Genomic DNA, 13,793 nt, shown 5'->3' on the forward strand with positions numbered 1-13,793 from the left:
TAATTTAAATGTCTTTTCCAGAATCGTCATTTAATTTTTCCTAAAAGCAGATGTGCGCCGGGGTGGATAAGAGAAAAAGAGACAAGAGGGGAGCCTCCAAGAGACTATTGCAACTAGGATAAAACTGGAGATCTGATAACATAGAAAAACCGATTCCTCCATTAGTCAAAGAAAAAGGATTTAAGTGTCACCATGATAAGTTTGCTCCTATCAGGTATATAGCATGGAAATTGACATTTCTGTAAGGAAATTAAGTCAGAGTCTAGAATTATATCTTTTATGTAGCTTAAAATCTCAATTAGAATGTTTTTGCTGCTATCCAATTTTGTCCTGAATGACAGCATTTGGAAGGAGAGAGTTAAAGAAGGAAAAAAAAAAAAGCTGAGAAAGATTGAGCTGGCATTGCACATGCAAATGAATGCATTATGGTAGTGGGGTTTTTTCCCACTGAATAAATTTACATTTACATCAGTTAGAGCTGATGTAATTCTGCAACCAATGGAACTTAAATATATACATATTTTGTCATGAAAGCCCTCACAGCTACAACCTTTTGATTAAAATCTATTGCAAAACTAAGAATAAATTTCAGTCGACCAACTTTAGATTTGACAACTTTTATTACACATTTTACCCAGAAGTACACTTTAACTGGTATTTTAGCAATACTCAATAGAAGAAGTCTCCTCCAGTTTTCCTGCTAATTCTCTAGATTTTGTAACAGTTCCCATAAACTGGTGAAATTGTATAAACTCCCACCATAAAGAATGAATACTATAAATTGCCTGCTCTTGGCCAAGGACACACTTATACATGGGTGATACATGGCTACCATTTACATTTTCCCACTGGACTGAAAATCGATCACAAAATTAAAGGAGTGGGAAAAACTGATGGAGAAATAACTTCCTTTGGGTTAAATTGTCACCTGCTCCTGTTTTCTGCTTATGTTAGCCACTGAAAAACTGGTAAGCATGGTCCGAAGCCTTTCGCTTGGTCACTTAAGGAGGTGCAGGAGAGGAGCACGCAAGTAAGACTGTGTAGGAATAAGCAAGAGGAACAGCGCTGATGTTCTAAGTGATGAGCCAGGGTAAGTATGATCAGTGTCATCAGGGTCATTACAAATGGCAGATTAGTGAAGCTGAGCTTAGGGGGCTTTGTATGGTGGGACTGTGACAAGATCATCATAGTGTAACCTGCCACTAAGTTATCAAATTTGGGGGAAAGATAGAATTTCAAGGACTAGTCTGACAACCATTTGTGGAGAGCCTATGTGTCAGCCACTGTCTGCTGAACTCGTAATTCTCCCAGCAGCCTTATAAAGTAGGCACTTCAGTTTCCATTTTACAGATGACAAGACTGAGGGGCAGAGAGGAAAATTCCATGTCTCACCCCCACAATTCGTAAATCACAGAGGCAGGACATAAGCCCAGTACTGTCCTATGAAATCACAGCCATGAAGCCACTTGGGCCACCAGCTTTGGGTTCATTAAAAATCTAATGGCTCAAACCTTTTCCAGAACCATTATTTGCATTTTTTTTTTTAAATAGATGTGCAATGGGTTGGAGAGGAGAAAAAGAGACAAGAAGCGAACCTCTAAGCAACTATTGCAATTAAGATAAAGCTGGAGATCTGATAATATGGAAAAACCCATCCTTCCATTAGTCAAAGAAAAAGGATTTAAGTGTCTTAAGTGGTCCGTCTCTGAAATCTGAGCTCTTCACACAATGCAGTCCCATCCGCAGGAAATTAGAAAAGAAACAGATACTACCAGCAAAAAGATCACAGCATTGCCTTTTACTAGCAGCGTGGGGCAGGAAGAACAATGGCTGTGCTGGAGAGAATTTCCTAACAAGCCCACTGAAATCATCTTTGAAGATATTCAAATTACAACAATTGTATTACCATAGGCTTGACAACATTTCGGTATTTATAAGGCTTTTTTGCCTTAGATGGCTAACACCTCATGATTCAATTACAAAATTATATAAAATAACTAATGGTAGTTACACCTAATATTTGTATTGCATTTTACCATCTAACAACTGCTTCCTTACACATGGTGTCATCTGAGGCACCCAGGAAGGTTACACGGAAATCACGGCATGGAACCACACAGGAGATCTCGAAAGGAGAATTTACATCAGTCTTCAAATTTATTGTGAGAATCTCCTGTTTTCATTAAAATACAGATTCCAAGGTCCTGTCCCCTAAATTCTTAATCTGTGGTTTTGCAGCAGGTGGGCCTAGGAATCTGTATTTGTATCAGGCATCTGGTGATTCAGTTACATGAGGGTGAGGAGGGGATCCTGGTATCGTACTTGAGAAACAGTGGTATGTATCAGAAGGATAGGACACAAACTGCCCCTGGATCCTGTCCCATGTGGTGGGAGGTTGGGGGAGAGGGTTCTTTTCCCCACTACCTGAAGGAGATGACCACTTGCCTTAGCATCGAGCTATTTTTACAACAGGTGACCTCAAGCAGTAGATGATGGGTGCATGGTTCCCAAATTTCATATCCCATCTTCAACTCTTCAGACTTTTTACCCTGATAGTCAATCCTTTCACCTTATTTTCCCAGTCTTCTTTTCCCCACTCTCCAGGTGTTCTAAACCCTCAGTGGGATCCCACGCATTAAAATAAGGTTTTGCCAACAATAAATACACCACATTGGAGTCCATCCCCGGTCTCAGAGCATGTGCCCAGCAGTTCAGCCGGTTACTTTAAAGTGTTTAAGTTAGGATATTTTGTACCTCTCTATGTACCTGGGTCACATTAGGAATCCATCAGAGCCCTAACATACATAAATCTCTCTTCTGGTTCAGGATCCAGGACAGAAAACATCAATCTCAGAATCTACATACTCAGTCCCAGGCTCTCCAGGGGAAGCGAGTCTCCCCCCAGCACCTCAGCACTGTGGTTCTTATTTTCTCTTCCGTCATGCCCGCCTGCCTCTTTTCACCTAGAGCACTTCAAGAACACGGGCTGTGCTGTATTCATCCCTGAAGTCCCAGTGCTAGGCACATAACAGATGCCCAAGAAATGTTTTTAAGTTACATCTAGGAAATTGACAGCAAATTGGAGGGAGCAGTTGGGGAGGCAGCCCATCACAAAGCCAGTCTCTGAGTTTCTACACTTGTCTCTCCCTCTTCTTTACACAACAGGAACCAAATGGACATTTTCTCCCAGACACACTTACTGTAATGAAATCCATAGACTGGACCAGAAGGATCCTTTAGGTAGGCTCTTTATATAGTAAGTGGAAACTACTCTTCTGTGTATTCTTTTTTTTAGAGGGAAACACTGTCCTTCCCTGTGTATGGAAAGGCTTCACCCAGACACGGAGAAATAAGGGTTGGAGGAACAGAACTCTTTGCTGTGTGTGCGATGGGTGGGATTTATTGCACCTTCCTTTAACGCCTGGAAGCTGATGCAGGGGGCAGCTGAGGTGACATGACGTAGGGTCATTACTGCACCCTTGGGCAGCACGGGTGTTTTCCAGGTGCTCTGTAATCACTTATTTACTATCCCTATGGCACCTCCAGGAAGGAAGGTCAGCATTATCATCCTGGCTTGGGAGGAGATGGATTTGAAACCCAGAAGGGTAGGAGGCAGGCCATGCTGAGTCACTGTCGAACCATCACCTCCAGCCACGATTGCAGAATCCATTCCTTGTGGAAAGGTAGCACTTTCCATAGCCTCTGCAGACATCTGGGTGGGGAAAAGCCAGGGGACAAGCTTCAAGATGCCAATTCAACCTGGCTATTTCAGGAGAAAAAGTGAATGGAAACTGAACTTTAACATGTATATTCAGGGGATCCACAAACTCTCTCTAGTGGTGAGGAACTAAAAGCAATGCTTAAGCTACACGTAGAAGTTGTTCACGGAGTATCAAAGTTAATTACCACATCCATACTGCTTGTTAGTAGTAGGGTAGCCCGTACCCGGTGGGCAGGCAGGAGAACAGGGCCACAGTTCCCACAGGTACCGTAGCTGCTCTGAGCTGCCCTGCTTTGTGTTCTGTAAGGGAATGGGCAAGGTAGGTGTGTTTACTTGGAGCAGTAACGTGGAACACAAAGCAATGCATTCTGATTCACCTCAGCCTCCCTCGCCCCCAACACATACACATACACATACACAGAGAGAGAGAGAGAGATTGAGAGTGCAGAATTTTAACCTGCTGGATTCACTAGAGAACCAGAGGATGAGACTTGGGTTTGCAACCTCACAGAATGAGGCAGGGTCATCTCCCTCTCTGCTGGAAGAGAGATGGAGGGGAGGTAAAGAGATGAAGCCCAGAGAAAGCCTCACACGTAGTGGGGACGAGTGTGGGCCTGGGGGTAACTGTGAGGCTGGCCCAAGGACCGGCAGCGTCAGCATCACCAGGGAGCTCATTAGAAATACTGGAAATTGGCTCCCACCCTGATGTACTTGATAGTCAGACTCTCTGAGGGCAGAGTCTAGGAATCTGTGTAATAAGTGCTCAGATGATTCTCATGTGTGCCAAAGACCGAGAAGTATTGGCCCTGGGGTCACACAGCCTGCTCCAACACTCTTTGGCTCTGTGACCTGAGACAAATCACATAACCTCTCCAGGCCTCCATTCCTACCTTTGTAAATTGGGGACAGTGGTAATGCCTACCTCTCGGGGTTGTTGGGTGGTGAGGATCACATGAGATATTGTGCGTAAAGCACTTTGAGCAGGATCTGACACATAAGAAACTCTCACTAAAACATACAGGAAAAAAAAAATACAGACTGTCCTTTCTTCACTTGAACTCTTAGACCCCACTTCCACCCAGAGCTCATGCCCCTGACAACCACCCAACGTTAACGCTTGGTCCACAGTCAACCGTAACTGACAACAAACTCTTGGATCCTGCCTAAGTCATCCATGACCCATTCGTTCATGGATCACAGGCAGACCACAGGTGTTATCCTTTAGTCCCCCACTAAAACCCCTGCCCCTTCAGCAGCTATGGATTCTGACACCCTTAGCTTGGTGTGTCTTCCCCAGAGGACAGAGACTTTCAGAGAATCACCCACAAAGTCTAGAGGGGCTTGGGGAAATCGTGGGCTTGGACTCACTTCTCCTCTTGGGTTTGCCGTTTAGTATGTGTCTGTTGAGTAAATGAATGACTACCATTCAACATGGCAAATACAGTCACAGGTTATGGTGACAGGAGACCAGACTGAGTTCCTGCTCTCAGTTGATCGCAGAGCTTTATTTATGGTTCACTGATCCATTTAGAGGTGCCAGGGCGGCGTGCTTTACTGTGGCATCCTGCCAGGTTTGCATGCCTGCCAAACAAGCTCCGTTCCAGATAAAAATTACCGCAATTTGTAGCACAAATTTAAAACAAAACTTTAATTTATTCCTAAGAAATGCATTACAGAAAAACAAAAGTTAATAAGCCACGGATTCATTTGGTGTATTGTTAGAGAAAGTAGAGTCAAATCTCAAGACTAATGAACCTGGTAAACATAAATTGTGCGTGTATGTGTGTGTGTGTGTGTGTGTGTGTGTGTGTGTGTGTAAACAAAGGAAGGCAGCCAGGAGGGAGAAACAGATTCCCACGGGGGCGCAGGGCGGTAGACAACAGACAACATATATATGTAGTGATATACAAGAAAAGGTCTAACAACCTTTTTCCTTTCTCCAATCCTGCTCAGACCAAGGAGTGCTCTATACTAGTGCTTCTCAAACTATCCATGTGTGAAGGACAAGCTTTTGTTCTTTTGTTTCACTTTATCATTTCCTGTCATGGACTAATATTATAAATACAACAAAATGAATTATTTTGAAAATTATATAAAATAAAAGCACACAAAATACATGGCACTGTCCTTGCAGAGAGATCATTCCCTCAGCTCGCCCTCCTCTCGAGGGAGGGAACTAGACATCATTGAAGGACACACTGCTAAAATTCTAAGACTATCACATGAGCAAAGAACAGGACATGGTTGCCCCAAATTGTGGGTGACCATGGTAGCAGAAGTAGCCTAGCTACCCAACCTCCTCACCCCTGCCAGGCGATCCCGCCTTCTGGGAATAGCCTGCTGGTTTCACCAATGAAGAAGGTTCCTGCTAGAAATCTCAGCAGCTCAGCAGAGGCCTAACACAGGCAGGAACTACAAGCAAACCTCCTACTTCCTCCCACTTTCCCTTTTTTCTGGTTGACTGTGTCATAAAGAGTCGCGTACACCCAGTGGAGATGCAGATTTGACAAGGCTGAGTATGCATATTTGTTATTTGTTTTCTCTTTTAATTATAGGTATTTCTTTAATCTTGTGCAAATAGTGCTTGCAAGAAGTGAAGACTGAGGGACCGGGCTTGCTGTAACATGTGACTTTCCAAGTGGGCAAGGGCACAGTTATCAGAGGGGAAGAGAATGCCTGGGCCCTTCTCAGTGGCAGCATCCCCGGAAAGGGGACTTTGAAACCATTTTAACTTCCCAATTATTGACGCTGCTCGTGCACGGATTTGGATCAGGATGGGGGTCAGAGTGGGAGCAAATGACCCAACACTCTCTCATGACCAGAGAAATCTTTGTTCCCCACTTCCTCCTGCCAGGTGCTCTACGGCTCACTCCCCTCTGCCCCTGCTTCAAGGGCACCATTTTATTCCCAGGACAGACCCTGCCCACAGCCTCTGCCCCGCCCCCCCACTCCATTTCTGCCCTTCCTTGGGGGGCTTATTGTCTCTATGACCTGGGGCTTTTGGGCTGTAGGCTTTTCTTCTCCCAAATATGTCCCTTAAAAGGTATAACATGTGAATAGGAAGTAAGTAAACACGGTAATAGTAACAACAATGTGGTATCTTTTGAGAAATCTCCCTGATTCAGTGAGATACCTCAGACCCCACAGAAAAGTATGCCCTCCTTCGAGCCTATGGGGGTATGAATATTTTTATAAAACTGTCCCCACTTGCTCTAAACCACGAGCTTCATTCATTAGCTTGATCCCTGTTGGCTACAGCAATCTTGGCTAATGCCTTGCCTAGCTCATGATTCGTTCTCTGAGCTTGGATCTTGAACTGCCTTCTGGTTGGGTTCTTGTGACTGCTCGGCTCAGCGCGCACACGGGGCCTTCAGGGAGCATCCTCGCCCCTTAGAAGCACAGACCTCCAAGACTAGGTTCAAGCCCTGGGTCTGCCAGTTAGCAGCTGTGCGAACTTGCGTAGGTTATTCAGAGTCACAGAGTCACCTCAGGTGACTGATCCACCAAATGGAAAAATAATGGTGTGCTTGTAAGGACTAAATGAGACAGTATTTATAAAGCAGTTACTACAGTGCCTGGGACATAGTAGATACTAAATAAAAGCTATTATTTTCATCTGTCCTTGTGGACAGGATCCGGACCATGTCCTTCCGTGGGTAACAAGCCGTATTGGAAGAAACTGAGCGTGAGAATAAAGCATAAATGAATATTACAGTTAGATCCCCTAAGCCTGCTCCTTCATTCAGCTTATGTTTAATTCAGGGCCTGCTTAGTGCTGGGAACTCCATTAGGTTAGGAAGGCAGGCTCCTCTAATAGGATGCTAAGGACATATTAGAAGAAACACACCCACAAAAACCAAGTACCAATTCTTGTATCTTTTTTGCTAGCTACACAAAGGTCTGAGGGTATGTACTCATGTGATGTAATATTCTTGAGGAAACCGGAGTCCTCGTAAAAACCTACCCCAGAGTAATGGCCCCCCTCAGCTCTGGCTCATATTCGAGGCGGCTTGGAGCAGAAGCAGAGGAAGGGTGAAGAAGGACGCAGGGCTTCCCGTGGGCCTGGCCTAAAAAGACACCCCAAACCCAAAGGGGCACGTCTGTCAGTGACAGTGGCCGTGGCAGAGGCGGCCACGCCCCTCAGAAAGGCAACCAGCAAGCAACAGCCCAATGCCCCCTCTCCCTTCCCAGGGCCTTTCTCCGCAGGGCGCGCACTCCCCGGCAAGGCCCCGCCGCTGCCTTCCTTCCCGCTGCGCTTCATAAAACCGGAGACAGGAAGGCAGCACCGGTCTCAGAGTCATCTGCTCCTCAGTCCAAAGGGCTGGAGCCTCGGGTCCCCCATCCCCGAGCCAAACCTGGCGCGTTTTCTCTTGCACCAAGAGCATCTGTGCGCGGCGGCCTCACCCCTTACCCGGTACCGGTTCCCTGGGGCGGGGGAGGGAGTCTGTGTCGCAGCCCTGGCTGCAGCGGCTTCCTCCCTTTCTTCCTTTTCTTTCCTTTGTTTTGGGGGATTTTTTTTTTTTTTTTAATGCCTCTTTTCAAGGCAGAAGAGGCTCTCCTTCGGAGAACACGTCTTGGTTCGAGGGAGGGTTAAGTAAACAAATGATAACAACACCAATCAACTCTCTTTGCTTACAGCCCGCAGAGTCAATCTGCCTCCTGGCTCTGGAGCTACCAACCAGCAAAGGCAAACTAATTAGACGCACACAAACACTTAGGCAATCACACCTTGTGAATGGAAGCGTCTTCCTGTCATTTGGCAAGTCTCTCAGCTGCCTCGGAGCGTGAGACAACAAATCCCCTGCAAACAAGTTCCGCGCTCTCCTGTTAGTGAGACCTAACGGATCACAATGGCGGGAGGTGAAAGGTGGCAGGCCCGTCAGGTAATGACATCTCTCCAACAGCCCATATTAAAACAGCGACACTTGTTTAGACTAGCCTATTTGCACCTACCTACAGAGGGCCTTTTTAATGTAATTATTAGCCTCTGCCGCCCTGCTTAGGATCTGAAAATATCGTTCATTTTCATCTTGCTTTCAGCTACCGCTGCTACTTCTTCCTCACTCAGTCACCTCGTCTTCCCACAACCAAGTGCAGAAACAGGCACGAGCTACCAGAGCTGAATTAACAAGAACAAGCTGGCAGGTGAGCTGTGTGACAAAAAAGAAGAAGAAGAAAGGAAGGAAAGAAAAAAAAAAAAACCCTAAGAGATTTTGACAAGATATTCTAATCACTACCTGTCTGTGGAAATCTCGAAAAAAATCGAAATGGCTTTTCTCAAAGAGGACCAAAAAGTTATTGCAATCATTGACCGAACTCGAAGACGCAAGAGCAAAGAGGTTGGGATGTAATAAGAGTGTGCAGCCAATAAACAACTGCGTGTTGCTTTAAAAAAAAAAAAAAATAGAAGGAGGCTGGAATCTATTCACAGGCTGGCTCTTGAGTTCTGATAACTGCTCATCATAGTGCAGAATTTGGCCTTTGACATGTTAAGTAGCTGGAAGGGATGGTCCCACCTGACCTCACTCTGTATTATACAAACAGATGCATCACCATGTAAAAGTTTGGCTGATACATGACGGACCTGTAGGTCAAAGACCAGAATTTATAAGTCCCCCAAATGGTTTCCATCTCTGCTTGTAAGTATCCAGGTCATATTCGGGCAGAGCAGCGAGGCGTTTCATCAACCCACTATTAATTGTTAAGTATCTGCCGATGCTTGGAGCTGTGCTCACTTGAAAATGATGCAGTTGACTTTCTGTCGAGATGGTTTTCAGTCTTGCTCCTCAAACCTTATCGGCGCCCTGGTTATACCGTACATTATGGCAGTCGCTCATGAATGGTTATATACAGCGATGATTTTTTTTTTTAAGATTTTATTTATTTATTTGCGAGAGAATGAGAGAGAGCACATGAGAGGGGGGAGGGTCAGAGGGAGAAGCAGACTCCCTGCCGAGCAGGGAGCCCGATGCGGGACTCGATCCAGGGACTCCAGGATCATGACCTGAGCCGAAGGCAGTGGCCTAACCAACTGAGCCACCCAGGCGCCCAGCGATGATTTTTTTTTTTAAAGACACTAGATTAGACTGCTATTAAGGAGAGACTTGTGTACAGAGCAATGCACATCTTCCTGTTTTCTTCCTACATTTTTCCCCTCTGCCTCTTCACTTCATCTTCTTCCCCACCCCCCTGGTGGAAAAGGTAGATTTTATAGAAGTCCATTTCCCGGAGAGTCATGAGGGTCACAGAAGCTCCAGATATAGAGAACAATCTGGGATAAACCTCCAGGAAAGGAAAAAGACCACCTGGAAAGAGTGGCCAGCAAGGAGCCCTTATTCCCTCTTTGTCGCCCTGTCACCTGCGCTAGGCGCCGTGTGGGAAACTGGAACAAGAGGGAAAATGGGAAATGGTCCTTGATTCAATCTACTAAGGCAGAGAGGACTAACAACAATTAATTAATTAGTCCTCTTAATTAAGAGGATCCCATCCTTAACCTTCTGATCCCAAATGAGATGCCTAGCAGTGCGTTGGCCACGCTGTCAGCACAAGATTCAGAATCACCAGCAAGAGGCTGCTGCTCACAACTGAAAATGAGAGCAAAAATTCAAATTCAAGACAGCAAATGAGAAGAGGTTAGAGGGAAATGACATTGTTTCTTCCAGTAAAGGACAGAATTTTAACAAAAGCACTTAAAGAGGAAGATAAAAGAAATAAGTATTGCTTATTTTGCTCTACTCTCTCTGGCTCTCTCTTCAAAGCAGGGACAGGGGACTTCTGTACCAAGATGGTAGCACAAAGCTGTGCCTGTGATGCCTACCCAGCCTTCAACTTCTGATCAAAATACTCAAGGATATTCGCAAAAGGACAAAAATTGGTAACAGCCCTGGAAGCTAAAGATGGCACGTAATCATAGGCCATAGTCAAGGGGAAGGTGTCACCAAGTGCAAATATAAATGACGATAAGTTAAAAACACATTCTTAGAATACACACACACACCATCCTCTGAACCCAAACAACATGGAGAAAAATGATAGAAAAAGACTTTGATCCCAGTGTCAGCACCCACACCCCCCAAGATGCAAGGTGTGCTATCCAAGAGAGCACAGGTGGCCACTCCTCAGCTGCACTGGAATTGCCTTCCGAGCTTCCAGAACACTGTTGCCCCAGCAGTTCCTGCCTTTGCAGGACCATTCAGAAGGCAGCCATGCAGGGACTTGGGGGATAAGCGGCAGTACCTTGCATCTTGGGATGTAGAGTTTCCTACAGAAAATGCATTATAAGCAAGGGAGGACTCAGGAACAACTGTGGAGCAAGCCATGCAGAAGGCCTTGGCCCCTGGGAATTTACCATGTCACAGGAACCCTGCAGCCCCCTCCTCATTTTCCAGCATAGTCAAAGACCGCACAGAGATAAGTGGAGAGAGATTTTAAGGAATTCAAATTATATATATATATATCTCACTAGGAATGAGCACTCCTACTGACAGAATGTACCCAAATCACTTGAACTATTCATTGGAAAACCCATCATAGGGTGAGAGACCACAAGTCACTAGGACCCCACAGTTTTAAGAAAACTCAGATTGGAGGAAGAGATGTCCAGTTGTTGGGACTTCCAGGAAAAAATTCCCCAACATTCCTGGAATGAGCAGCCAAGGCCAGGGTCATGGGAACAGCACAGAGACAGGATATTCTAGAGGTTGAAAAAGCTTTAGCCTCTTTTCACTCATTAATTATTCTGAGGAAGCCACCATCCTACCCTACCCAGGGGTTCAGGCTGCTGCCCTAGCTTTGCCTGGCTTTTGCAAGCATCAGACAATCAACGAAAGGGCGACCAGGCCTCAGGGACCTTTCAGAGCAAGTTACAAGGACTTCTTGAGTCAATCCCAGTCAGCTTTTTGTCTACATTATCTAATTCTGAATTTATAGCTCTGACTAGAGACACAGAGCATATGATGAGGGTAGAAAGGAAAATTATGTTTACTACATATTGCTTCAGAAAGCAGGGAAGCACAGTATCTTTTAGAAAGATTTCCATCAAAAAGCCACCTAAAGATGTCAGTGCCTGAGGAGGGGTTACAAACCCAAATGCCTTCGGGGCCCAGCATATGACACAGCTGCGTGAATCAGGGGAGCCTGCCATCAGAGGGAGCGGTATGAGCCAGTGAAAATTCTCCAGGTGCATCTACAGCCCAGTTTGGCCCTTTGTCCTACCAGTTTCTGTCTCACGGCTTAAAGAGTTAACCTCGACTATCTCTAAATAGAGGTTTTTGAAATAACACATTCCGAGAAGGCTCTGTGATGCTAAAGTCAGGCTAAACTCTAATTATAAAAGGTGTTCTAGGATCAGACACCAGGGCACTCCTTGTATTTTTAACCTTTCCCTTCTGAATGAGAGCAGTAGGGAACACCGGTGGCAACCACGTGACCCAACGGACAGTAGGATTTTGGCAGGAAAAGGTGGTCTCAACTAGGGAGTGAGATAGAATTATGCAGTATCCAGGGCTCCATATGGCCCCTCAGTCAGGGGTACCATTAGAGTACATCAAATGCATTACCTTCTCTCAAAGAGCTGGCTGGGGGCCTTCTCATTCCATCTGACCACCTGTCCCCCTTTCCTTCTCTGTCACAAAGACTCCTTCCTCTCTTCATACTGTACTAGGACTGGCAAGCTCGGCTCTTACCAGTCACAGCGGGCGGGGGCGGGGGAGGGTGGTGGCTGATATCAGGGGACTATCAGCTTGATCAAGGCCGCCCCCCTACCCACTGCTCTCTTAGACTAGAGAGAAGTCAGCTGACCCTCCCGGAGAGGATCTGAGAGAGAGTCCTTGGTTCAGAGTCCAAAAGTCAGTAAGGAGTGCTCATTCTTTAAAGAGCCATGAGGCTGCACAAAGATGGGAGAAGCCAGGCCCATAAATGTGTGGGCAGGATTTCTGGATTCCCCAGGCTCTTTGGAACTGTTTGCAATGTAAGGCACAGTGCCTCACACTTGGCCCATGTCCAGACAGAAATATTTTTCTGCTTGTGAACTTGTGTTTGGGTAACAGAAAAATCCTTTTATTAAAACAGGGTAACTCCAGAATAAGAAATGGAGTGTGGACAAGAAAGACAAACAAACAAACAAACAAAAAACCCTCCTTCTAGCTCTGCGTAGAATCACTGATGGTTTTTGGAACAGCCTTCTGCAACACTATCCTGAATGTCCAAACTGAAGACATCATGTTCTGCTCTTCTATCACGACCCCTCCCTCATTTCCATTCATTATTTTTTCCCAGGGGACCTCTCTGAATAAACCCGTCACTCCTTGAGCTTGCCTTTCCCTCACAGCTTAGTGCGACACCAGCCTCCAGGCTTGTGTGGAGGGACAAGGCAGAGCTCGTCACCGTATCTGACACTTGGGGTTGTCGGTTCCTGGTTGCCTTCGAAGAATGGAACTACTTTGTCCTAAGATAGCACAGTATATGGGGAAGACAAATTCTAACCATAATTACCTTTATGCTTTTTAAAAATCTACTTCCTATTAAACATGCTTAGCACAGTTCTAGGCCCAGAGAGTAAGCCCTCAACAAATAGAGTTGATTGATTAGTTGACCAAGCCTCTTCTTCCAGCCCATGTCCAGAAAGACTCCCTATGGTTCTCCTTAAAGGCTTCGCTGCTGCCCATGAACACCCTGCCCCAGAAACCCCTGCCTTCAGGTGAAATCACACCGAGAAGAAGAAACACCTGCACAGCAAGGAGCCAACAGAAGGCATGACTTGAACGTGGCCAGAGGCACTTGAAAACCCAATTTCACTTTTATTCAGTAACTTCACATTTTTAAAGATGAATCATTGATGTGGAAAGAGAACTCCAACTTACTCCGAATTCACCTACCTCCTCCCGGCTGGGGGCAATGGGAGACCTCCCTAATTTGAGTTTCACATTCCATGGTTTGCAACTTCCATTGCCGGCTCTTTTTTGTCACTAGTTAAGGGTTGTGTTCAGGGATACTAGGAATTCACCTTTCTTTTTCCCAACTCTTGTGGTCACTTAGGAATTGAGGTATTTGCCTATATTATATGGTGGCAATA

Source organism: Mirounga angustirostris, unplaced genomic scaffold (assembly GCF_029215605.1).
Source record: "Mirounga angustirostris isolate CCGP_5_RB_7025 unplaced genomic scaffold, mMirAng1.0.hap1 SCAF_4, whole genome shotgun sequence".
NCBI lineage: Eukaryota > Metazoa > Chordata > Mammalia > Carnivora > Phocidae > Mirounga > Mirounga angustirostris.